At 43.4% G+C, this 25,141-nt stretch overlaps 1 protein-coding gene across 1 annotated transcript in view; it reads right to left on the minus strand.

Moving 5' to 3' along the window:
• The window catches only part of LOC311236352 (ras-specific guanine nucleotide-releasing factor RalGPS1), a gene marked incomplete at its 5' end in the record, with an annotated part of 298,894 nt that overhangs the window by 117,881 nt on the left and 155,872 nt on the right, over positions 1 to 25,141 (minus strand).

Genomic DNA, 25,141 nt, shown 5'->3' on the forward strand with positions numbered 1-25,141 from the left:
CCTCGGCGACGGCACGGCAACAGCGAATCAAGAGATCGATGACCTTCTTTCCGTAATAACTATGGACACGCTCGTCGTAAGTAAATGCTTATGTTTAAAAAGGAATTCATAAACGTGGTTGGTTTTTCAGATGACTGCTTGCACAGGCTCGTCGCTACCCAATATGTGTCGTCATTTGAACCCCCCTGCCCGCCGGTGGTTTGTCGCTGTTGGTGAGGATTCAGCCCGAGTGTTCTTGTAGACTTCATCTATTTGCATAGAGATAAAACATGATAGTGTCATAAAGAGGGAAAAGAAAACAGGCTGTGAGGAGAACTCAAGCCAGAAGGCTTGTTAAACAAGAAACATAATATTTCACTAATATTTTTTAGGGCAATGCTGGTTTATTGGACAGTATTGGTGGAGAGTAAAAAGTGAAAGACATTGAGACCAGGCTCCTTTATAATAACCTCAAGTATGATTATGATGATGGTGGTGGTGTCGGGTCCGATCACATTTTAAAGGGATATTTCACTTTAGTGGTACTTGTCACCTCTATCTAAGGTAATCTAAGATAAGATAAGATATTTCTTTACTGATCTCTGCGGGGAAATCTGTCATAGCAGCATGGGGGAGGGGGAGAGGAGGTATGGGCAGGATAATAGTAGAAAGACAAATAGGCAATAGAATTATCAAATTATATACAAGTAAGCTGGTGACCACTGCTGTCGTCCTCTGTCAACCCCACCATTTCTCCCAGGTGTCAGGCTCCTCTTTCACTTCCATAAATGTTGGCGGCCTGGTCTAAATCTAACACTTCTGAAGTATAAAACAAACTGCTGCTGTGCAGATTTAAATAAAACAGAACTGGTAAGTGTCAAAGGTAAGTGATTGTTTTGGCATTTGATGATATCTTTACAGATGTAGTATGAAATGTAAAAGCAGATTTGGCAAATTTGTTGTAAGTTTGAGTGTGCAATGTATCTTTGCCTTGCAGGGAATGTTTGGGGAGTGGTTACCATGGTTACAGGCTGTCTTGTTGGAGGAAAGATTAAAAATATTTGACAGTAGTGGACAGTGAAGAATTGTTCTTTTACTGATAATTTGAATGAAAATGGCAAGATAAACACACTAATCAAAACATAATACCTTTGACACAGAATCATATAGATTATATTAGATTAGATATAGCTGTAGTTTGTTAATAATTAAGAAGAATGGATTTACGACAAAAGTTAAGAGCAAATTTCATCCTAGCTCCACTTACAACTGTTTTGGGCAGATTTAGGCATATTCATGAACGGTTCCTTCTCGAGGACTCGCTCGTAGCTAAGAGTAGGATTTACGAGCACGGAAGAGCAGTCGTAAGTCAGAAAGACTGGTGTGTGCCGTGTTCTTAAGAGCTTTATTTGGGAGGAATCATGGTGATTGCATTCACGTCGGACATCCTCGGAATTAAATAATTCTAATAATAAATATGACAATCTTAGTCTCATTAAAAATTATGTTTTACATTTACAGTCATGCCTCAAGGAGGTATCGTGATGTCTGAAAATAAATTAAAAGCACTAGACCAACACTGCAAATGACTGAATAAATAAATAAATAAGAACTCAACACAATCCAGTGGATATACATAGCTGTAGTGGAATAGAATGGACACATCTACATTCTGCTCTCAGCACACCTTATTCCTTTCATAGGCTATATATTTGCCATGTTCTCTGTTGTTATTATTTATTGTTGGTTTTATTTGTATTTTTTTACATTGCTTATTGTATACATTGTAAGAGCCAGTGAAGAAACATTCCAACAAGTGCTTCCATCACCATCGCGGTCCTCTCCTGGCTGTTAACCTCTTCAGGATGGGGGGGGGGGGGGGGGGGGGGCTGAGGGGTACAGCCCAACCGTCCACTAGCGGTGCCACGCGTGCCCGTAGCAACACGATCCAGGCGATGCTGGACAGCCAGGAGAGGGTCGCCAACAGCCTGGAGAGGTTCGCTAACAGCCAGGAGAGGACCACGTGGTGATGGAAGCACTTGCGGCCACCCTGGCCCAAATGAAACGCACAATTACTCAGTAGTATTTATATATTTTATACCCAGTTTAACAACCAATCAGATTTTTTTGGCCTGCCAAGTGGCATTCCTGGGGTCACATTGGAAAACGAACACCACCACTGCGTTTCACATCAAATAGTACTGATCAAAATCGCCTGCCGTCCTTTTTGATAATAAAAAAAAATAATCCAGCTTGAAGCTGCCTGCACCTCAAGAAGAAAACCTTCGTTATGCGTACATAGTGCTGGGCTTGAAAAGGTGATGCAAAGCTTACTATATTTCAGTTTGACATGTAAGCTCACCGTTGGCTCAATTCTCAGAAATTGCCTTCCCCGCCTTTAAGTCACCAACACATCCACATCCTGAAACACGACGTCCTGTCCAGCCGTCTAGCCCGTATGGACGCTGTTCCATCACAGCCCTGAGGGCCTTCCAATGGACAAGACAATGACATCATCTCAACTGTCTGCAGGTTCCACCCCCCCCCCCCTCCCCTTGACCTCATTGGAAAAAGTAGGTCTACAGGAGGACAGCAAGAATGTTTTGCAAAGTGTTGATTTTGAGTCCAAGTTAAAGGACATTACTAGATAAATACTGATGAACACAGTAGTGGGAATTATTCATTATAAGTGAACCTTGATGGAAAAATAAACAAGTGGATGTCAGAACGCCAGATGCTTACTATTACATAGATGACTGACTGCGAAGCACCAGTCGCTGGTGTGTGAAGGATTCTTGGACCCGAGAGTCTTGTGCTATCATAGAAAATAAACACATCTCTTCAACTTGCTCCTTAGAATAACATAACATTTTCTTAAGAATTCATACTCCCCCCGACCCCCTGTATACAATTTTAATAATGGGTGAGATAGAATTGATTAAACCAAATTGAACATGGGCTAATCCCGGGACCATTGTCGACTTCCACTGTCACAGCTGTCAGCTGCAGGAGTTTATGACACAAAGCAATAAGCATTCAGGAATGCACCACAGCAATATGAGCGTAAAACAAGCATGAATAACACAGTTTGCTGTTCTATGTTCTAAAACGTATTACCCTAGGGGTAATTCGGAAGTACATACTTTATATACTATACTCAAAGCCTGGAATGGGCCTTTTAATGTATACAGACCCAGATTCACAGTCACACACATTTTAGATGCTTTATTTATGGCCACATAAATGCAAAGTACATTAACACTTTGAGTGCCAGCCACGGCATAATTCGTTATTTCATGCCAACCGCTGAGTGCCAGAAACGAGATATGCCGTTTTTTATCGTTATTTTTTTTATTAGCGATTTCCATTCATATTTCATTAATCTAGCCTCACGTTACCACTGGCACTCTCTCTGAGCTCGAATTGGGAAAATACTGCCCCCTATCGTCTCTCCGGATGGTACTGCACCCCATTGGATTGGACTGAATGAAACGCATGGGAAAAAAAGAGTCCGGATTCCACATTTTACTTGTCAGGCATGTAATCCGAGCTTATTGCAGTCATCGCCCACCATCAGAACAGCATGGAATATGTCTTTCGACCACCCAGCGTTGGATCAATAAACGCGATCGATATTTGGAATGGCGATCAGGAATTGGAATCATCTTTTTGGAGAACATCTGATCTGAGGCAAGGAATCTATTTTACCAGTCTTGGGAGAATCAGAGCTGTTTTCACCTATATATCAACGTGTCCCGTATGTGTGTGTGTGTGTGCGATCAGGAAATAAGATAATCGATTTTTCAGCCCGCTTCTATAGTGTGAATAAGTACACATATACTATCGATAATCTAGCGTTTATTTGAAAACGATTAATAAATAGGCCAAAAAATTACGTGTTTTGTGTATTCCAGTAAAGGGCGATTCATGTGGAATCTTTATTTTTTCTGAAACTGAAAATGGTATAAAATGGAAATGAACCGATTAAAAAAAAATCCGTTTCTACAATGTTGACTGCAAACAAGTCATTGATAAGCGACGGTCGTATTAGACACATAATTTAAGATATAGTTTATGCATTCACAAATGTGAGTGCTCTGTCATTGAATAGAGCGTTGGCACTCAACGGGGTATATAGGACTGGCACGGAAAGTGTTAAGGACATAAACACTAACAGTGCAACACACACACACACACACACACACACACACACACACACACACACACACACACACACACACACACACACACACACACACACACACACACACACACACACACACACACACACACACACACACACACACACACACACACACACACACACACACACACACACACACACACACACACACACACACACACACACACACACACACACACAAATATATCTGAATAAAGTCGTCTTCCAAAGTCACCCAGCTACAAGTCATTGTGAATATGTTATTACTGAACTTAAGAATGATTAAAAGTCATTGTATTTTATTTGGCAGATAGCTAGTAACATAATATGGCCAAATGGTACTACCCCCAACTAGCTTTAACCTAGCGGCTAGCCCATCATGCTCATAATAGACATTATGCATATATATTTTAATGTGTATTTTTACAGCTGTGAAGCACTATGGGCTGCAATTCTTGTATGACATATGCTATACAAATAAAATGTATTAATATTATTATTATTAGGTAGAAATGTAATGAGATGATCTGAAGCACAGAGAGAACAGAGACCTCTCTTATGCAACCAAGAGTGGTGTGTTACATCTACATCGATAGCCAACCACTTCATAATACCTAGCTATTACTTCAGCACACATCTCCCTCTGTGCTTACTGTCTTTTAATATTACCAACCTTGCCTATATTACTACCTTCTATGCTAATATGTCTATTCTACTATGCACTCAAGACTGTACTGTAGCACTCAAGTTTGACACTGTTTGACAGACAATATCACTTACCCTTAGCTGCCAGAGTTGTACCCTTCCTGCTGACTTGTTGTAAAGAACTACAGAAGAAGTTGCTTTGGATAAAAGTCTTGGCTATGTAAATATGTTAATTTACATGTAAATGCAATATGGCCACTCTATTGTAACTTGGGGAGAGCCATTCAGTGCACAGAAGCAGTGTCATCATGCACACCATTACAACTATGGCAAGAGGGTGTAATGGCAGCTCAGGTCATCAATAGAGAGAACATGATTGTTTTGGTGATAAGTCTGGGCCTTCAGGTTAATGGATGCCTGGGTTCAAAGAGGCAAAATGCAGCCTATGAAGATGAATGGCTCTGTCAAGAGGCGAGTGCCAAGCTGATTGGGAGTGGTTGATACCATTGGACTAAATGGAGTAGCTACCGTGAACCCCGGGACCCTCTTGCTGTGTGAGGGCAATCAAATGTCAAGCTGTACACAAACAAGAAAAGTGTTACGAGCAGAAGCTCAATGGAGAAAGACGCTGAAACAGAAGCACAGTATCCATCACAGGTCTAGCTCCTGCTTCCTCTGGTTCACTGAATTCCAACCAGCCACACCAGTAAGGGCTAGTAGCAGCATGGCCAGACATACCCAAAACAACCACGGTGGCAGGAGAGGATACCTGTAGCATTCATGTTGCTATTTAATAACGGCTCTAGGAAGATCGGCTCTACAACCACAATATTGACTTGAATACTGAAGTTGGTCGGGTTCTTTTTAGCTAGCCAGCTAGGTTGCCAACAATGCCAAGCTGTAACCAGTGTCTCTTCTCAACACCATCAGAACTTTGCGCAGTGGTTAGCACTGTTGCCTCACAGCAAGAGGGTCCTGGGTTCAAACCCCAGCAGTGGTTAGCACGGTTGCCTCACAGCAAGAGGGTCCTGGGTTCAAACCCCAGCAGTGGTTAGCACTGTTGCCTCACAGCAAGAGGGTCCTGGGTTCAAACCCCAGCAGTGGTTAGCACTGTTGCCTCACAGCAAGAGGGTCCTGGGTTCAAACCCCAGCAGTGGTTAGCGCTGATGCCACACAGCAAGAAGGCCCTGGGTTCAAACCCCAGCAGTTAGCACTGTTGCCACACAGCAAGAAGGCCCTGGGTTCAAACTCCAGCAGTGGATAGCGGATAGCGCTGTTGCCTCACAGCAAGAGGGTCCTGGGTTCAAACCCCAGCAGTAGTTACTGGTTAAGACTGCTGCCTCACAGCAAGAAGGTCCTTGGTTCAAACCCTAGCAGTGGTTAGCGCTGTTGCCTCACAGCAAGAAGGTCCTTGGTTCAAACCCCAGCAGTGGTTAGCACTGTTGCCTCATGGCAAGAAGGTCCTGGGTCCAAGGTCCTTTCTGTGTGGAGTTTGCATATTCTCCCCATGTTTACGTGAGTTTCCTCCGGGTACTCCAGTTTCCTCCCACACCTACAGACATGTTATGTCTCAGGCGGCTGGGTGGCGCAGCGGACATTGTGCTCGTCACCAACGCAAGAGACACCGGGTTCGACTCCGGCTGTCGGTGTTGCCTCCGGCTTGGCCCAGCCGTCATACTAACTCAATTGGCAGAGTTAACGGGTGGAAGTCGATGGGTGGTAATCTGGACGTTGTGGACAGCGACTCCTACAGGTCGGTTGGGGACGCCTGCACAGCAGAGACAGGAAATGGCGGGGGTAGTGTGAGCCTCCCACACGTTACACCTCGCCAATGAGAGTCCGCGCTGGCAGGTGAAAAGATGTGACAGGCTGCCTCCACATGTATCGGAGGGGACATGTGATGCAAGGCTTCTATCCTCCCTACAACCGGCCAGTGGGGGGCATATGCGAGCAACGTTCAAGACAGGGGAGGGGAGAATTGGCACAGCGGAATTGGGATGGGAGAAAAATTGAAAAAGAGGAGGAAAAGTGGATAAAAAAAAAGACATGTTAATGTTAGGTCTCCTGCCGTGGCCCTTGACCAAGGTACTGGCATTACAGCTGGAGTTGGTCCCTGGGTGTGGCTTCCCACTGCTCCTAAATAGTAAGGATGGGTCAAATGCAGAGAAGGAATTTCCCCAAGAGGATTAATAACGGTTCAACTCAACTTAACTTATTGTGATTGGTTAGGGGATGAACAACTCGTTGCAGACCCTTTTGCATTTAAAAAAACAATAAGGTCTGGGTAATTTTATTTTCAACATAGCCTACAAAAAGACCAAAACATACAAAGCATTTCTTCTACTAACAAGTATGGTCCATCCAGCCAACAGCAGACTACAGCTCAGTTATATCAAGCCATAGAACTTCATTGTTGTCCAAAAACTGCTCGAAACAAGCCACAGAGCCGTACTGTTCGCTTTGGTATAATTTGTCATTGCAATTAACATGAGCATTGTTGTTTTTCCTGGAACTACTTTATGAAGTAAAATGATTGCATACAGTAGGACATTCATATTAAATGTTCTTCTAAAATACTAATTACTGTAGGTGTTTGAGCATAATGGGGCTTTAAATCATCTCTTTTTCTTTTAATCACTTTCTATCAGTCTGATCTTTTAGGGTACTTTGCTTGACAAGGTGAAGTACTTTTCAGCTGGGGTTTCCCCGTCAAACATAATGGCAGAGATTGTTTGTACTCAAGTCTGTAATTACCTGACATCATGCTTGGATTGTTTTCTCACCATTAAGGGCCGAGTGCGGAGGGAAAAATGGGGTACCTGCTATGATCACAGTAGCATTTGCACGAAAGTGGCTGAGATAATTTGAAACTTTTACTTTCAGATTACGCAGTGGGTAGAATAAGTACATGGCTCCGTCCTTAATTGACTGCAGAATGACTTGTGTGAAATTCAAGAAACCTGAGAAACCAAGAGACCTGAGAACTCCTGCTGAGTTTTTTTTTTCTTTCTTTTTTTAACAACAACGTCTTACCCAGAATGCTGGGCCCTGCTGTGGCTGGCTAGCTAGTGGACTCTTGCTGAGGGGGGCAATAAAAACTAAACTGAAACCATTCACTCACAAACTGGGGGTTAGGGGGACTGGTTCATTGTGCAGGACCTGGAAGGACAGAGAGACCCCACAAAAAGCACGGTCTGGCATCATGAGGGCTCACTATAAAAAATAAAGAAGTAATAAGAAGTTGTAAAAACTGGGTGATATGGTAGCCATGCTCGCAGTCAAAACACTACCACTACATGGTGTGAACTGAACCAGGGAGGGAGGGAGGGGGTGGAGGCCGAGTGTGGCGTAGAAGGGGAACATGGGACGACGTCCCTTCAGCACATTTCCATATGTTTCTCACATGTGCTCGTCCCACCGAAATGACTTAGTGAAAATGTGTAGGTTTTCCTTAAACCTGCAAAGGCTACCGGGAGGGCGTAAAGAGGCCTCAGGATAATGGCACAGAGACCCTGGCGCAAGCGATTTCCTATGGACCACGGTAGGAGCGTTGAAAGACGGGGGGAAATGAACAAGGCAATCAAGCTAAATATGTGATCGCTTTAACATTCACACTGTACCAAATCCATCCAAGTTAAGACTTGAGAAACACAGCTGCCATAATTCTTTACAAAGTCAAAAACATATCGACTTGCTTCTTTCATTCTCGCCATGTGCTCCAATTTGATGCCTGTCAGGGAGCGGAAACGATGATGACTGACTTGGCTCCCAGTGGCACAGCGAGCTGTAGGAGCACGTCCCCAAACTCAAGCCAATTTGACACACTGCTTTCGGTGTCTGAATACCAACTTCCAGCTGAGGAACACCAGCAAGGAAATCTCTGCATGTAGGTTCTTGTACACTATATAAACACTGCTGGGAAGGGGTGGAAAGTAACTGACAAAACAACAACACAAATATCAAGTGACCGAGTAGGCCCATTCTTATTCAAGTGCTGCACTTAAGTACAAAAAATAAAAGATCTGTCAGAAAATCGGGGATCGTTCCGATTTTCTGAACCATAGCCCCATTTGTTATTTACCACTGATGTTGTCGATCGGTAAAGTCCTTTCTCAGCACAATCCATGCTGTTCCTCATACTCTGGCTAGTTAGCCACAAACGAATGCAAAGTCAATGGGGTCAAGCTCCTGTCTGTACAAGCTGACTGTGCATAACTAAAGTTTTTTTGTGCACTGCGGAGTAGGTTTCGGTTACATTCGGGCATCTCGTACAGACAGGAGATTGACCCCATTGGCTTTGCAACAGTTTGTGGTTAACTAAGAGGAGCTGTGAAGCAGAGCAGAGACCGTGCTGAAGAAACAACTTTTTGGTTCCAAAAATCAATCATTTTAGGGGACTACCTCAGTCTACCCAATATAACTCTGTATGATAGCATGTATAATAGTGCTGTATATATACATTTATATATTTATACTTACAGAATATATATATATCCATATCCGTCTTTCTATATACCTACTTATACACTGCATATAACCCATAACTGTATGATAGCATGTACAATAAAGCTGTATATACCGCATAGATATATTTATTCTTACCGTATATATATTTATCTGTCTGTACATACCTGCACATAGGCCTAACCCTTGTTAGATATATTTAGACTAGATACTAGATCTAAATCTGTACCTTACCTACTCTTACTAGTTACGCTGCTGGTCAGTATGACTTACTACCATAGTGTCTAACTACCATCGATCACTGTTTTTTTTTTTAAACGTCCACATGAATAGAATTTTTAATGCAGGACATTTACTTTCCTAGTATCGGCACTACAGCATGTCTGGTACTGTAGGTATTGCTTTTAGGGTTTTTTTTTTAAGTAAAAGACTTGGGATTCTTCTTCCACCGCTGCCAGGAATCGTAGCCAAAAAAATATGAAATCTGATGAAAATGAAACCCAGTGGGTCTAACTAACCCCCGACTCATCACCATCGACCCCCGCTGCCTTTTGAGGAGCTGGTGAAGCCACTTGGTGTCATCCCAGCTGCAGACGCAGACGGTTGTAAAACCATGCGTCCAATGCCCTGTTGGCCCACCAGACGACGACTCAGCCTGTGGTATCATGTTGTCAATAAAAGTCAGTGACTGTAAAAAGAAAAGAAAGAAAAAAAGAAGGGAAAAAAAGGCACCATGAGAACATGGAAAATATCTCCATGGCAACAGTCACCTGTTAAAGCCTGTAGCCAACCGTTTCCATTGGCCTCTACTATAAAGGAAACCCAACCGAGCCGTCCACATTTTTGGGATCTGCCTTCCAAGTCTGTGCAGATATTACAGTATAAATAGTAGAAAGGGCAGTACAGCCCCTCACCTGGCTGCACCTTGTGCATACTGTGTATACTTTTTCTCATATTTTTATATTCAGAGTTAATTATATTGTTTACACTGTTTATTTTTCCCATATTTCAAATGGTATTGCTTAAATGTATGTCTTTCTATTATTGCCCATACCTGTACCTCCCACATACCACTCCCCCATGCTGCTATGACGCCCCAAAGGGGATCAATAAAGGAATATCTTATCTTATGTTTAACTGATGTTGTAAATAAACAGTTTCCAGTAAAATTCTGCTAAATCAGCGTTTACACTGTTGATATAATGTTTAATTTTTTTTTGCCTTATCACCTTTTCTGCCATTCCCCAATTTTGGCATTATGCCAATTCTAGGATTGGGCATCGGATAATTTTTTTCCAAATTGACATTTTAAATTTAGATTCTCATGATCGGTTCCCATTAAATTAATTTTACTCGCACTAGTTTCCGTGACGGCCATCACAGTTTCCTCCTGCGCGAGTTGAATGGACAGAGTCCTCCATCCTGGACCACAGCAAGCAGCGCTCAAAAGACTATTTTGAAAATGCCTGAAAAGTGCAACACCTGTGTCACACTTATTTGGTGCGAAGTAAGGATCCACCTTCACCTGCCCGGTGTACAAATCAACCAGTGTATGTTGCCATGTTTGACGTTTTGTGCCGATTAAGTGAAAATGAAATAACGTTTGTCTTATTCTCAACAGTGACACAGTAAAAACTGTGTAGAATGCAAAGACTCTAATGTGTTATTTCATTGATGAATGTCCGCAGAGTGCTAGTAATGTTAGTAGCCAGCCTACTGCTAAGCCAGTGACCCAACGACATGACGCTCCATTGTGGTGCATGTGGTGAAAAGGCTGCATCCCTTGGATGTTGAAGCACCGACATTTAAGTTAGCAAACATAAGAATAGAGCTAAGCTAGCTAGCTACCCCAACACCCTGACCAACACTAATAGTAATGTTATATGTTATGTGTGTTGCAGTTATAGTAACTTACATAAAAAAAAAGAATGGATTCATTATTGAATCATTAATAACAGAAACCAAATTAAACTGTATGCAATAATTTACAGGTTCAACTGTATGAAGTCAATTGTGAATATTAATATGACTTGTGTAAAGATTTATTAACGTTTTGACCTGTTTTGACCCTGTTCCGTAAAAAAACGGAATCAAGAATCATTAAGAACTGGAATCAAGAATCATTAAGAACTGGAATCAAGAATCATTAAGAACTGGAATCAGAATCGTTATATTACAAACGATGCTCAACCCTAGCCAATTCCCTCTCGGTCGCTGCGCTGCCCTGCTGTCGTCTGGGGAGGGTCCTCCTCTGATACATGTGGAGTTGCCAGCTGCTTCTTTTCACTTGACAGCTGGGAGCTTCACTGGGAGAACGTAACTCACGCTGAGGTTCATGCCATCTCCCCCAGATCCCCTCCCTGCTGAACAGGCACACCGACCAACCTGTAAGATGTGCTGTTGCAACGACCAGGACTCCCACAAACACTGCCAATTGCCCCATTTCTTAACCATTTATATTACCAAAGCAAAACCAATTGCAAGATAACCGGACAATTTTTTGTGTGCTATTTGTATTTTGTATTTTATTTTTTTGTATTTGTGGTTATATCCCCTGGTCTACAACAACTATGGAAATGTTGTATGATTTTTATACTCTTCATTACTGTTCATGTATTGTTCATTATTTATTCAATTATATTCAGGGTTCCCGCAGACATTGCAAAATGAAATTCAAGGACTTTCAAGTACTTTTCCAAGCAACATTTTTCATTTTAAAAGGGCATTTAATAGGATCCAATTCACATTTAAATAAGTTTTTTTTTTTATTATTGGAAAAAGATCAGATCCAATATTTACGGCTTAAAACCAATTTCTGACAATTAGTTGAAAAAATGCGATTTGTTGATTCAGAACAATTTTATCATGAATGAACAAAACTTTCAATGCGAATGGTTGATTTGAATTTCAATGACTTTTTAAGCACCTTGTTAAAAAATTTGCTGTTTTCAAGGAATTCCAGGCCTCAATTTTTTGGTAAAAAATCAAGCACTTTAAGCACTTCAAGGACCTTGTGCGATACCCTGCGAAATATTGTACATTATTTGCCTTTCACCAGGGTTAGTTTGGGGGTAAAACCCCCCCACCACATTGATGGTGTACGGACAACAAGGGTAAGTTAGGCTAGAAAATTGGCTAGTTATGACAACAAAATGAGAAAATATTCTATTTACAATTGATCATCAATCTCATCAATGACGTGGTGCTGTGATGATGTCGTCTCCCATTCATTTCCCCACGGAATGCCCTCTTCCTAGACTCTAAGCCCTTTGACGATATTACAGAAGACAGGAAGGCCTAGTTCGCGACCTTTTGTCACATCTGGGGGAGGCGGGTGGGGCGAGGGGCACAAGAATATCTGATCCGTTTTAAGAGGTGGCCGGCACTGCAGGGGGAGCTCCCCAAGAACATACTGTTGCTTTGACCTTTAGTCCACATGAGATGCTGTCACCACACCTTCCAGCTGTCCTCTGCATCTAGGATGCTGTACACTGGTGTAACATTACGCTCAGGAAATAATATATTGGGAGGAAATAAGATCTAAGATCTATTAACACCTGAGAGATTAGATACAGTATGAAACCATTCTTTCCAATGTTTTAACCTTTAAAATATTGTCTCTCATCGTACAAGCAAGACCTGACCCAATTTAAAAAAACATAAAGGACGTCCATAAAGGTTGCAGACAGACAACATAAAAGTAACGTCCAATCAAACCCGTCTCCACTCTCCAGGCCCTTCTGTAAGGGCTTTAAAGAACCAGTCTTTTTGACATGTGGGTTCCAACTCCAAGTCATCTTGCCTCGATACAAAAATCAAGAAGCCCCTTTTTTCCCACCATATTTTACCCTTAGTGAAACATTTGGTTGTTGTTTTCTGCAGAGTCACCGCTGCCACCACATTTGACTAAAATAACATCTTCTGTGTCCCTTGTTTTCGGAGAGGTTTTGCCATTGTGGTATAATTCAGTACCCGAGGAAGAATTCCTCTCCTTTTTAGACACCATATTAAGGCGCAATACAGCAACTTTTCAGGGGGAGAAAAAGATTTACAGGAGAATAAATCTCCCATGTTAGCATGGCATTTTAGTCAGATGTGGTGACTTTCATGAGTTTATGTGGTATTTAAAGGGGACATGTTTTAGTCCTTTTCAACAAGTTAATATAGGTCTTTGATGTCCCCTAAACATGTCTTTGAAGTTTTTTTCTTAAATAATTAAATAAAAAACAACAAACAACACTCAGATTATACATTCTAGAACCCTCTGTTCTCAACGGGCTGTTTCTGTGCCTGTAATGAGCATGTACCGTCAAATAAAATTCAGATCAAACTATCATATCAAATATGACTCAAGATCCAGCAATATATCAAACTTACCGTTAAAAATGTTGTCAGAAACATATTTTAGGTTTAACATTACAGTAGGTAGACGAGAGAGGATTTATGAGCAAGCCGCCATTTTGTAAGTTTTTCCAAGATTTCTTCACACGGACGACGTACACATACATACGAGGCGTTACTAACTACCTCAACTGAAGCTGCTATTCTGAATGGCTTGTTTCAAGCGGGAGGGTTCTTGTCACAGCTGAACTGCAGGAAAGCCCCCCCCCCCCATTCTATAAAAACAATGCAACACACAGGAAAAGGCTATTTTCACAATAGGTCCCCTTTAACTCAATGGACGCCAGACCTGAGATAAGTCGGGTTAAATCGCCAACGCTTGAGCGCCAAACCCGAGAAAAGTCGGGTTTTCATCGTTATTTCTTTTATTCGATATTTCCATTCATTATCCAGCCTGGTGTTATCATAGGGAATGAGTCTGAGATCCCAAAAGTGCAATACCGGCCGCATCCTACCAGGCGGCGGTATCGAGCACCCTTTGAAACTCTGTGTCTTGGGCTGTGTGTCGATTATATTGGTCTGGGCGGACTTTTCCATGTCGGGCAAGGGGAGCGGTTGTCCCGATCGGCTTGAGGGGCGTCAAATGCTCCAGATGGATGATGTATGGCAGATTATGTTGGCGACACGATCGACACCAATACTGGGACTCGCGATCAGATAATTGGAATATTCTTTTTGGGGCAGATCCTAGTCAAGGTAAGGGCTATATGATATCAATCTTGCATTGATCAAAGCATGCCTTCATTGTGATCCGAGTGTATGTGTGTAACGCTAGTCCATAACGTATTCTGTTGGTGACGATCAAAGCATAAAAAAACGACCCCCCCCCCCCCCCCCCCACCCTTTCATGCATTCATGATGGAACATAATACATATGCATTTGATTTTTTAATTGTAGCGTGTGTAGGGACGGAATGCCAATGCATTTAGCATAATACACGTTGGGGGCTATTACCAGCCTCCCATGAATTAACCTAAAACCATACTTATATTCACCACGGTATAAAACGGGAATGTATGGATGAAACAATTATTTCTTTTTCACATAATTGAACGATAGATACTCAATGTCAAATGGGCAATAGTATCTATAGCTATAATATATAATATAGTTATAGCCCTGCAAACACCGCCACGTATTCCTATACTTTAGAACGCTGGCCTTTTAGCCACACAGTACACAGGCGCCCTCTGGCGCTGATTGAGTTAAGACACATTTTCAGATACAGAAACCTATGACCGTTGTGAATCAGCAGACATTTTCTATTTTTCAGTAACAGTAAAATATTATGAAAAGAGAAGGACACCTTGATTATTGTATTAAAGGCAATAATGACTTGGAACCCACATGTCAAAAACACTGATATGGTCCTTTAAATTCACCCACAGATATTATTACTTTTGGGAAAAGTGCCAATACATACCTTATAAACGTCAGCACTTATGTTTTACATTATCAAGCTATAATTCAATAAGATCTGGGTTATGAAAACAACGCTTCAAGATTCCGAGAGATAAGATGGAGCTGGCGGGGCTGGCGGGTATTCCCTTTTGAAGCTGTGAAATACATGTGCTTTGGCTCCTTCTTGACATCACAAATCTTTTTGACACCATATTTATAAAAAAGAAAATGAAAAAGGAGCTGGTTGTTTTATAAGTTCTATTACAACTGCTATCTCACAAAAACGAAATCACTGGCATGTATTTCAAACATACAAGCAGGAAGTTCAAGATGAATGTATGTGAATGATTCCATGCGAGCGTGTGATGTGTCCATGTGAACTCAACAGGGGGCAGTAACGGCGGTTTGTACCACTTTAGAGAGGGTGCGAGAGAAAATGGTTGAGCACGGTATTACCGTTTATAATTATTTATTTACTTTATTATTGTGGGTACATATATTATTTACATGTATGCAGAATAGTGAATATATGTGTACATATATGGACGTTTATGTATGTATAGGCCTATATGTATTTCGACTTGAGAATGATGTATATTCACAATCACTGAGTAGTAGAGAAGGGGTAGGATAAATAGGTTTATATTTTAAACAAGTGTATTCTTCCTACTCCTCTTTGGACCTGTTAAGTTAATATTGTTTAATTTTTTTAAATATTTAGTTTTGTTGTTGAGTTTTATTATTTTTAAATGTATTTACAAGTTCAAAATAAAGATTTAATTGAAATAAAGGCGGCTAAGTGGCGCAGTGGGCAAGGCGCACGCCACTAATGCAGGATATGCTGGTTTCGAGCCCAGCTCTCTGCGTTGCTTCCGGCTTGGCTGGTCGTTCATACTAATACAATTGGCAGTATTAGGGGGTGGGAAAGCCGGTGGGTAGGGATTGGACGCTGTGGACAGCGACTCCTACAGGTCGGTTGGTGCGCCTGTACAGCAGAATCAGGAAGTATCGGGGGCAGCGTGAGCCTCCCACGCGTTACTCCTCGCCACTGAGAGATCGCGCTGTGCAGGTGAAAAGATGCGACAGCTGCCTCCTTGTGTACCGGAGGGGACACGTGATGCAAGGCTTCGTCCACATTGCAGCCGACCAGTGGGAGGCATGGTCTAACAACGTTCGAGACAGGGGAGGGTAGAATTGGATAATACGTAATTGGGATGGGAGAAAAATAGAAAATGGGGAAAAAAGTAGATACAAAAAAAAGATTTAATTGAAATAAAAAAGCTGCATATGAAAGTGTGGGTGAAAGTGACAAAGGGGACATGAGATAAGTAGAAGACTGAAGAATAGACCCGATACACTGATCCTGGAGGGTTTTGCAAACCAGAGCCTCTTGATGAATCCTGTTAAAAGCTTGTTTAAGTCCTTTAAGTCAAAATTAGCTAACCTCTTTACATACAGTACAGAAAGATCATCCTCCATTTAAATACCATATTTGTTCAATATCTTGTTGTTTGTTTGGTCATATCAGCCTATGCTGTGTTGTCAAACTTGAATCGTTTCCCAGCAAAATACTGCCCAAACCTCAGTTTGCTTTCCAAAGACCATTATTCAAAATTGATCACTTTAGCCAAATTGCTGTGGTCTTAATGAGCATCTAAGCTAAACTCTATAAACCCTATACTGGTTTTCCACAGCAAGTTCTAAAGCAGAGTTTAAAGCAGAGTTCTATTTCATGGTTGCGTTAGGAAAATCAGTTACTTTAAGACAACGGCACATTGTATCAAAGAAGGCCTCGCTTCAAAGCCTTCCATTTGAACACAAGACTGATCCATATGTAGCTTGTGAGGCCAAAGTTGTTACACTTTACACCAAAGAACAGGAGACGTTCTCATGGGGTCTTCTGCCGTTTGCCCACTGCGCCCCCCCCCCCCCTTATTAGTCAGAGACCTGCGTTTAGACTTCTAAAATGAGAAGTACATTTCGGATGAATTGCAAAAGCCTCGGAACATCCGAGGTTTCGCCTTCCGGGGTCAGGAAGTAGGGGTCACCTGGGGGATTTACCGCGGTACGCCGTGACCTTTTAACATCTGCTGGCTTCATCATCTCCACGTCACCGCAGCGACCGCTGTGGCACAGTGGGAGACGGCTGCGGTCGGGGGCCGTTTGAAAGTCCTGGGGTATCTCAACCTGAGTGAGGACTTTGTTTTATTGAGGTCTGAATGGAAACTACTGCAGCCTCCCCTTCCCCTCCCCATCCCCCTCCCCCATGGCTTTTGTCTACAGCTCTGAAACAGGGAGGTGTGGAAATATCCAACATCTTTTACAGGGCGTGGGGGAGGTCCAAAGGGCACACGTGGAGGTGCTTGGGAACCTGGATTCACGGAGGTTATAAGACAGAAACAAGGAGCACCCCCGCCCTGCACCTGTGTCGTCTCCCCAGAACGTGCGAGGGAGGCTGTTGTTGAGTGGGCCACGGGGGCGGGGCTTAACCCTGCTCATTGTACCGCGTTCAAAAGCCACTGGCAGATTCATTTGATTCGATGCATTTAAAAGTCATTTCAATGGGGGGGGGGGGCGTGCTCCAGGACGGGAACCTTCCTTCCGCAACTGAAGCAGGTGAGGATTAGCCCGACGGCAGTCGTGAGAGAATTTGGAAACAAAAGACTTGCATCTTTCTTTACTTTAGAGTTTAGTGAAACCTGTCAGGTTCTCTCTCACACAGCAGCTGAACTTGGCGTGGAACCCCGGCGCGTGAATGTGAGTCCTGTTCTCCATTACTTGTCTGAAGCCGAACGTTCCATCTATACGTGAGCCAGTCGCTTTGGGGGGGGGGGGGGGGCGTGGGAACATCAACCGGTACAAATGCTGACACGGCAGGCTATGGGGGCGATGACACCGTCGCCTGTCATGTATGCAACATGGCCCCAAGAGTAGGGAGTCATTCCACACTCTTCTGTTCGGTCGAAGGGACTCCTGTGCGAGAGGAGGAGGGGGACAACAACGGGGACGAAGCTATAAGCGGAACGAGACAACGAGGCAAGACTGAACCGATGTCTGGCTGAGGTCAAATGTTCTGCTGATTAACCCTTTCACTACCGCACTACCAAATGGTTAACCCTTTCACTGCGACAATACAGAAGGTTAACCCTTTCACTGCCACACGCCAAAGGGTTAACCCTTTCACTAACACTACAGAAGGTTAACCCTTTACTATCACACTACAGACGGTTAACCGTCTGTAGTGTGATGTGATAGTAAAGGGTTAACCTTCTGTAGTGTTTTAGTGAAAGGGTTAAAGGTGGTCGTTAAAGGGGCACCTAGTAAAGCTGACCATGTAAGTGTGCTTTCATTGCGGGCATTCCTCGAGTCGCTGTGGCAAAAGGGATCGCTGGCCATTTGAGGGGTGTTAAAACCACAGAGAGGGGTGGAGGTGAGAGAAGGCGTCGTTATCCGACAGCCCTCGTGGTGGAGTCTCCGCCCCCCCCCCCCCCCCCCCCCCCCCCCCCGCCCCCCTCGGGGACGTCCAGGTCAGAGTTTAAAACTGGACATTCCTAATAGCCGTTTCATCTGCCTTGTTCGGTTGTCACCAACACAGCAAGCCCCCGTTAAAATGAAGGAAACAAAGAGCAAAACTCAACCTTTCATTAACTATTTAACATAGTGGTACAAAAAGACCATAACATTTCAAAATATCAATACAAATTCAACCGACATGCCTTTGAAAATGGCGAAACTGACATCTGCTAGAAAGGTCCCAGAAGAAGTGGGCGTCTGGAGGGTTTTCCCAACCTTTTCCCCTCTATCTGCACACTTCAGTGACCCCAGTGTTCCCTGCAGACCCCTTACAATAACGTTCCATCCTTCTACGGTGCTACTGTTCCACGGGCTCCAATAGCTCCAAAGAGCATAAAGGAGGAGGCCTCTCTAAAAGAAGCTAGAGTTTTGCGGCCGGACACCAAGGCTGCAGGCGGGGTGACAATTTCCAAGGCATTTCTGGATTTGTATGCCAGTCCATCCATCTCGTTTTTACAACCGCTCTATACCATTTTAATAACGCCATCATCGGCTCCCAAGAATGACTTGGTGTGACATAATCGCTCTAAAATTGTTTCCTCAGTACTGTATGTGGCGGGGATCTGAAACAAGAGGCTCCTATTCCCTCCTCACTGACCTAATTTGCCATTACAAGTACCTTGACGTTCCTGAGTAACGGTCAACACGCTGACGAGATTTTTATGGTGTTAGTAAACCTCTCCTGACGTTTCCCAGCAGCCTGACTGCATTAATTACTGCAATCATCTATGTTGGACTATGTCTGTAAATCCAGATGTATAACTGCTGATAAAAAACACCCCGGAGGTTTGAAGAATGGCTTAAAGGAACACGCCAACTTTTGGGGAAATGTGCTTATTTGCCACCTACCCTGGAGTTAGACAAGCAGATACATTACCCTTTTCTTCTCTGTGCATGCATTAGGCTTAGGGACAGCCGCACCATTAGCCTAGCTTAGCGTCATTCACTGGAAGTAGGTGTGCCAGTGTTGCCTAGTTCCCAACAGTCACGAAAATACACTCCAAATACAACTCCCAAAACGTTCCTGTAAACATGTTGTGACCCGTGTATGTCTGTAATGTCCAGAAAAGGGTATGTATCTGCTTGTCTAACTCCAGGGTAGATGGCAAATTGCCCAAAAGTTGGCGTGTTGCTTTAAGAATTCCACCTTGCAATCTGCAATCTGGCCTTTTGGATGCATGCATAAAAATTTGGTGGGCTTCTCAACATTGACCACGTTCCAAGATTTACTGTACATTAAGCAAAATACAGAGTTACCTCGACTGCTGAAGAGTCACAAATGCCCTACGCTGAAAATCTACAGAAATCACCAATTATGGAACAGTGTCTAGAATTACGAAACTATACGCTAATCCGAGAACGAGAGATATATTAATTTTAGTCTCAGGGGGACCACAGCAATAATATTTTGACCCTAAAAAGCAAATGACATAATGGCTTAGCCTGTCCAAATAAGGGTGTGACAGCTCTATTATAAAGCCAAGACAAACACTAAAAGACCTGCTTTGGATGTCTCATCTGTTCTGCATGGCTGGTCCTTCAAAGACCTATATCTACCGCTCCAGTGAAAGGCAATCTATCCCTCCCCTCGCCTTTCCCAAGAGCATGTCTCTTTCCAGTCCAAAGGTTACAGCATTGTCAAACCCGGGTGAAAGGCCAGTGTGTGTGTGTGTGTGTGTGCACCAGACCACACACTGAGCACCTTACACTGCCGTCCGTTTTGCGCCACTGAGAACCAAGACACCTATACCAGACCCTCATCTGCACCTTTGTTTACACTGTTTATTTTTCTCATATTTATATATTCAGAGCTAATTATATAGTTTAAACTTTACACGGTTAATTTTTCCTCACATTCCTATATTCAGAGCTAATTATATAGTTTACACGGTTTATTTTTCCTCATATTTTTATATGCAGAGCTAATTATATAGTTTACACGGTTTATTTTTCCTCATATTTTTTATATTCAGATCTAATTGTATTACCTATAATGTATGCCTTTCCACCATTACCCTGTACGTACCTCCCCCTCCCCCATGCTGCTATGACACCCACATTTCCCCAAGGGATCAACTTATCTTATCTTATACAAACTCACTGACAATAACAACATAATTGAGGGAATGTCTTTGGTCATTGATCAACGGGGTGACGACTTGGGGAGTTGGGTCAGTGATAACGCGGAGCAGAACAGCCTAAGTGTGACAGGTGAGGTGCGCGTGGGCTCCCGTCATCCCCTCGGCCAGGGCACAGGGTCGGACGTTGGCCTCTGGACTGTGACCTGTGACCTCTCCGAGGCCCGGCGGTAACACAAATGCCTGACCCCCAGCGGGGCGTGTCTCCTTCTCGCTATTGAAGATGCTCCTCACTACTACAGGGCGCGTCAAGCTGGTGAGAAGCGGTGTGATCTGGGGGTAAAATCACACACTGCTCCGGGCACTGGATGTTATCTTAACAGAAGGATGGACACACCGCTTGAACCTATACAGTGAGTGAATGAGTGTGTGTGTGTGTGTGTGTGTGTGTGTGTGTGTGTGTGTGTGTGTGTGTGTGTGTGTGTGTGTGTGACTGTGTGTGTGTGTGTGTGTGTGTGCGTGCGTGCGTGCGCGTGTGTGTGCTAGAAAATTTACACGTGCTTGTGCATTTACACTTGGACTTTGAAATAGTTAGAGTACCTTCAAGTCTATAGTGTTACTGGTTTTATGTATATTTGTAAAGATTCGTAAGTCTACCTTATATAGTCATATAACACAAGTCGCATAGTCCTCCCTTGGTTTGTTTATGGTATCGTTTTGTTCCATTTTCTTTTTTACAACACTTTTTAAGTGCTCTCTCTCTATAAATAATAACGATAATAATTATTCCTATTATTAGTGCGCTGGTATAAAGTGAAAGTAGGTCAATGTGTGTTAAGTACATTGGGGCCAGCAGAGTGCATAGATCCTGATGCGTGTCAGCTGGTGTTCTGGCTGCACTCCTTCTGCAAAGCCCCCCCCCCCCCCGCCAGGGTAGCTTCCTCCCGTGCAGCTTCCCTGACGCACAACACTTCCAGTCATACGACGTCTCCCCTGCTGCTTCCTGTAAAGACCTCCACCAGAACCCTTCATGGCCGTCCACCAGATCAGATGGCCCGACGCTGGCCTGTCTCACTGAGTATGGACACCAGGTTACCCTCTTTTTACAGCTCTGTCCAGCGGGTCTGGTCAGTGGACCATTACATCATGCACTGTGGTTAGACTAGCCGATAACTTATTAAGGGACTGCAATACTGGGATATGATTGGTGTTTGTTTGTTTGTTTGTTATTTGTTGAGGTGTCATGTATTTGTATCCAGTTTTGTTTGTAATGTTATTCCAAATTAATTCACTGAAAAGGGACAATAAAGCACCTACAGTAAATAGACGTCTCATGTGTTCACGTCACGACGAGCCGCGGCGCCTTGAATCAACGCTTTTTTCCTCTCCCGTTTTCCAGTCATTTTGTACTTGATACTGCATGTTATGATATTGACACTGCAGTGCATACTGGATGATACTTACTCATAGTACTGTATATATTCAGATTCAAATTCTTTATTGCCTATATTTATTGTAACATATAATATAGATGTAATGTAGAGCATACAGACCCTCATCTGAACGTTTATTTTTCTCATATTTTTATATTCAGAGTTAATAATTATATAGTTTACTCCATTTAAACAACACCCTGTCCATACCTGTACCTCCCCTCCCCCTCCCCCCTCCTGCTATGACACCCGATCCCCAAGGGGATCAATAAAGAAATATCTTATCTTATCTGATCTTAGAGAGAAATGTATATTAGAAGGCTTTGGTTCATAGGGACAACAGCTGCATGAACCACAGACAAAGCTAGGAGCGATCTATTAATACTGAATACATTTTCCTAGAGCTGCAGGAGATGTGGAGACTCAAGAGCAGTCGAGAAATACATCACCCGTCCATTTTCCCTCCCAATGGAGTACATTCCTATAGATGGGTTTCTCTGCAACGTCACAACAAGAGATCAGGGCACCCTGGGGGGCAGAAAGGTGGTAACATCATGACAAGAGATCAGGGCACCCTGGGGGGCAGAAAGGTGGTAACATCATGACAAGAGATCAGGGCACCCTGGGGGGCAGAAAGGTGGTAACATCATGACAAGAGATCAGGGCACCCTGGGGGGCAGAAAGGTGGTAACATCATGACAAGAGATCAGGGCACCCTGGGGGGCAGAAAGGTGGTAACATCACGACAAGAGATCAGGGCACCCTGGGGGGCAGAAAGGTGGTAACATCATGACAAGAGATCAGGGCACCCTGGGGGGCAGAAAGGTGGTAACATCATGACAAGAGATCAGGGCACCCTGGGGGGCAGAAAGGTGGTAACATCACGACAAGAGATCAGGGCACCCTGGGGGGCAGAAAGGTGGTAACATCACAACGAGAGATCAGGGCACCCTGGGGGGCAGAAAGGTGGTAACATCATGACAAGAGATCAGGGCACCCTGGGGGGCAGAAAGGTGGTAACATCACGACAAGAGATCAGGGCACCCTGGGGGGCAGAAAGGTGGTAACAAGTTAAGTAGCTGTGAAGAAATTGCCCAAATCTTTTCTTGTTCCAGAACAAAGAGAACCCGTGGTCATTTGCTCGTCATTGTTGAGGACTAATTATTATGGCAATCTGTGCGGTCTGAGCCACTGAAGCTTCATACCCCCAACGCATTCCTCTAGGAGTATTGAACCGCGTCTTCCAACATTGTGCTCGTATTAACAACATTTACTAAATAAACATTGCTCAGACTGATTACAATCCTACATTAGCTGCGATTTATATTCGTCCTCTGGCTGCATATAGTTGGTTTAGCAATGGTTTAGTTAAATGTTTAGCAATGTTAAACAACAAACTCATCCATGTCATCTTTCAAATTTGCCAACTGATTCTTCCCCTTTCAAACTTAAAAACCTTTCCTGGACTGTTTTTCTGAAGAAGAAAAAAACACATCGTTTCACAATCATAAATTCACGCGGATCAACCGACAAACCAAAGTAATGGCAGTGGGTTCAATCTACGCCAAATATTAACTTTTGTTAAACATTGCGCTCATGTCTTGCAATGCCTAAGCAAATTAATAAGTTGACAAAAACCGAATAATCGCTAAAGCATCTATTAGAATAATCAACCGCGATAATCTGGTCCCCAGCACGATGACATGGAAAAGCTTTTTTCTTTCTCTCTATGATAAACCATCCTCTCCTCATCCTGTGTTCCAGAGCAGAGTGACGAGTGGTTAGAAGTAAGGAGGGAGGGAGGGAGGGAGGGAGGGAGGGAGGGAGGGAGGGAGGGAGGGAGGGAGGGAGGGAGGGAGGGAGGGAGGAGGGATGGAGGAGGGAGAAATGTCCGCGGCTCTGTATGCGGTTCCCGTGCCGTGTGGGTGAGTAGTCTCGGCTAACCTGTGGGTCCATCAATCACCAGGCCTGTCAGTGAGCAGACGACGTGGGTGAATAGAGAAGAAGAGAGATCTGAGAGTGCTCACAGGCTTGGACTTGCTCTTCTTTATCACACACAGGGGCGAGGGGTGGGGGGGGGGGGGGGGGGTACAGAAGATAGTCAATCACAAACACACACAACAATGACCGTTATACGAAGAAAAAAAAATCTTGTTCATCTGTGTAGAGTTATTTAAAAAATAAAAAAGTTTTATTCTCTGCTGTAGCTGGATATGCTCCGAGGCTGGTTTGGAGTACATACCGACGCAACATAATAGTCCCATCAGGGATTCTGAATAGGTAACCCTGTGGTTACTGGCCAGCTCCGTTAACTTCAAAAACATGCTGAGGAGAAGACCTACTCTCCGAATTGAGTCTCGAGAGCTTAGTTCCTCTTTTTATTATGTCAATTTTATTATAAATCACTGTCATTACCATCATTATTATCATCATCATCAACGTCACTCATGACGTGCGCCTTTTGTACATTTTCCAAACGAATGAAATTGAGCTCGGCTCGACGAACGAGGTAGCAGAAGACACGTAACCAGAGGACGAGACAGCATCGCTGAGGATTAACCAAAGGCATCAGTGCAGTTCATTCGTTTGCTTTTGCACTGAAAAAAGAGAAAAGGTCAAACATGGTCACTTGAGTCCTAATCGACGGTTGTTTTGTCTACAATTGGACAACTGAAAAGCCTGTTGCCTCACTTATTTCACCATCCATTACAGAGGCCTGGCACTTTTACATTAGGTACGGTGAAACTTACGTGTCAAGGTTAGACGTGTCTTATTAAACACTTCACAACAGAGGACAGGCTTTTAGAAGAATAATAAAAAGCACAGACGAGGGAACGCTTCCGTTCCCTACAGAGAAGGGTTCTCCAGAATGTCTCGAGTAGACGACCAGAGGGCATTGTATCAGCGTGGGTGCAGACCTATCTCAAACCCAGCCCTCTTTTCTTGATCCTCTAATCACAACTGTTGCTTTCCGAGAAATTTT

Source organism: Notolepis coatsorum (assembly GCF_963971535.1).
Source record: "Notolepis coatsorum genome assembly, chromosome: 11".
Classification (NCBI taxonomy): domain Eukaryota; kingdom Metazoa; phylum Chordata; class Actinopteri; order Aulopiformes; family Paralepididae; genus Notolepis; species Notolepis coatsorum.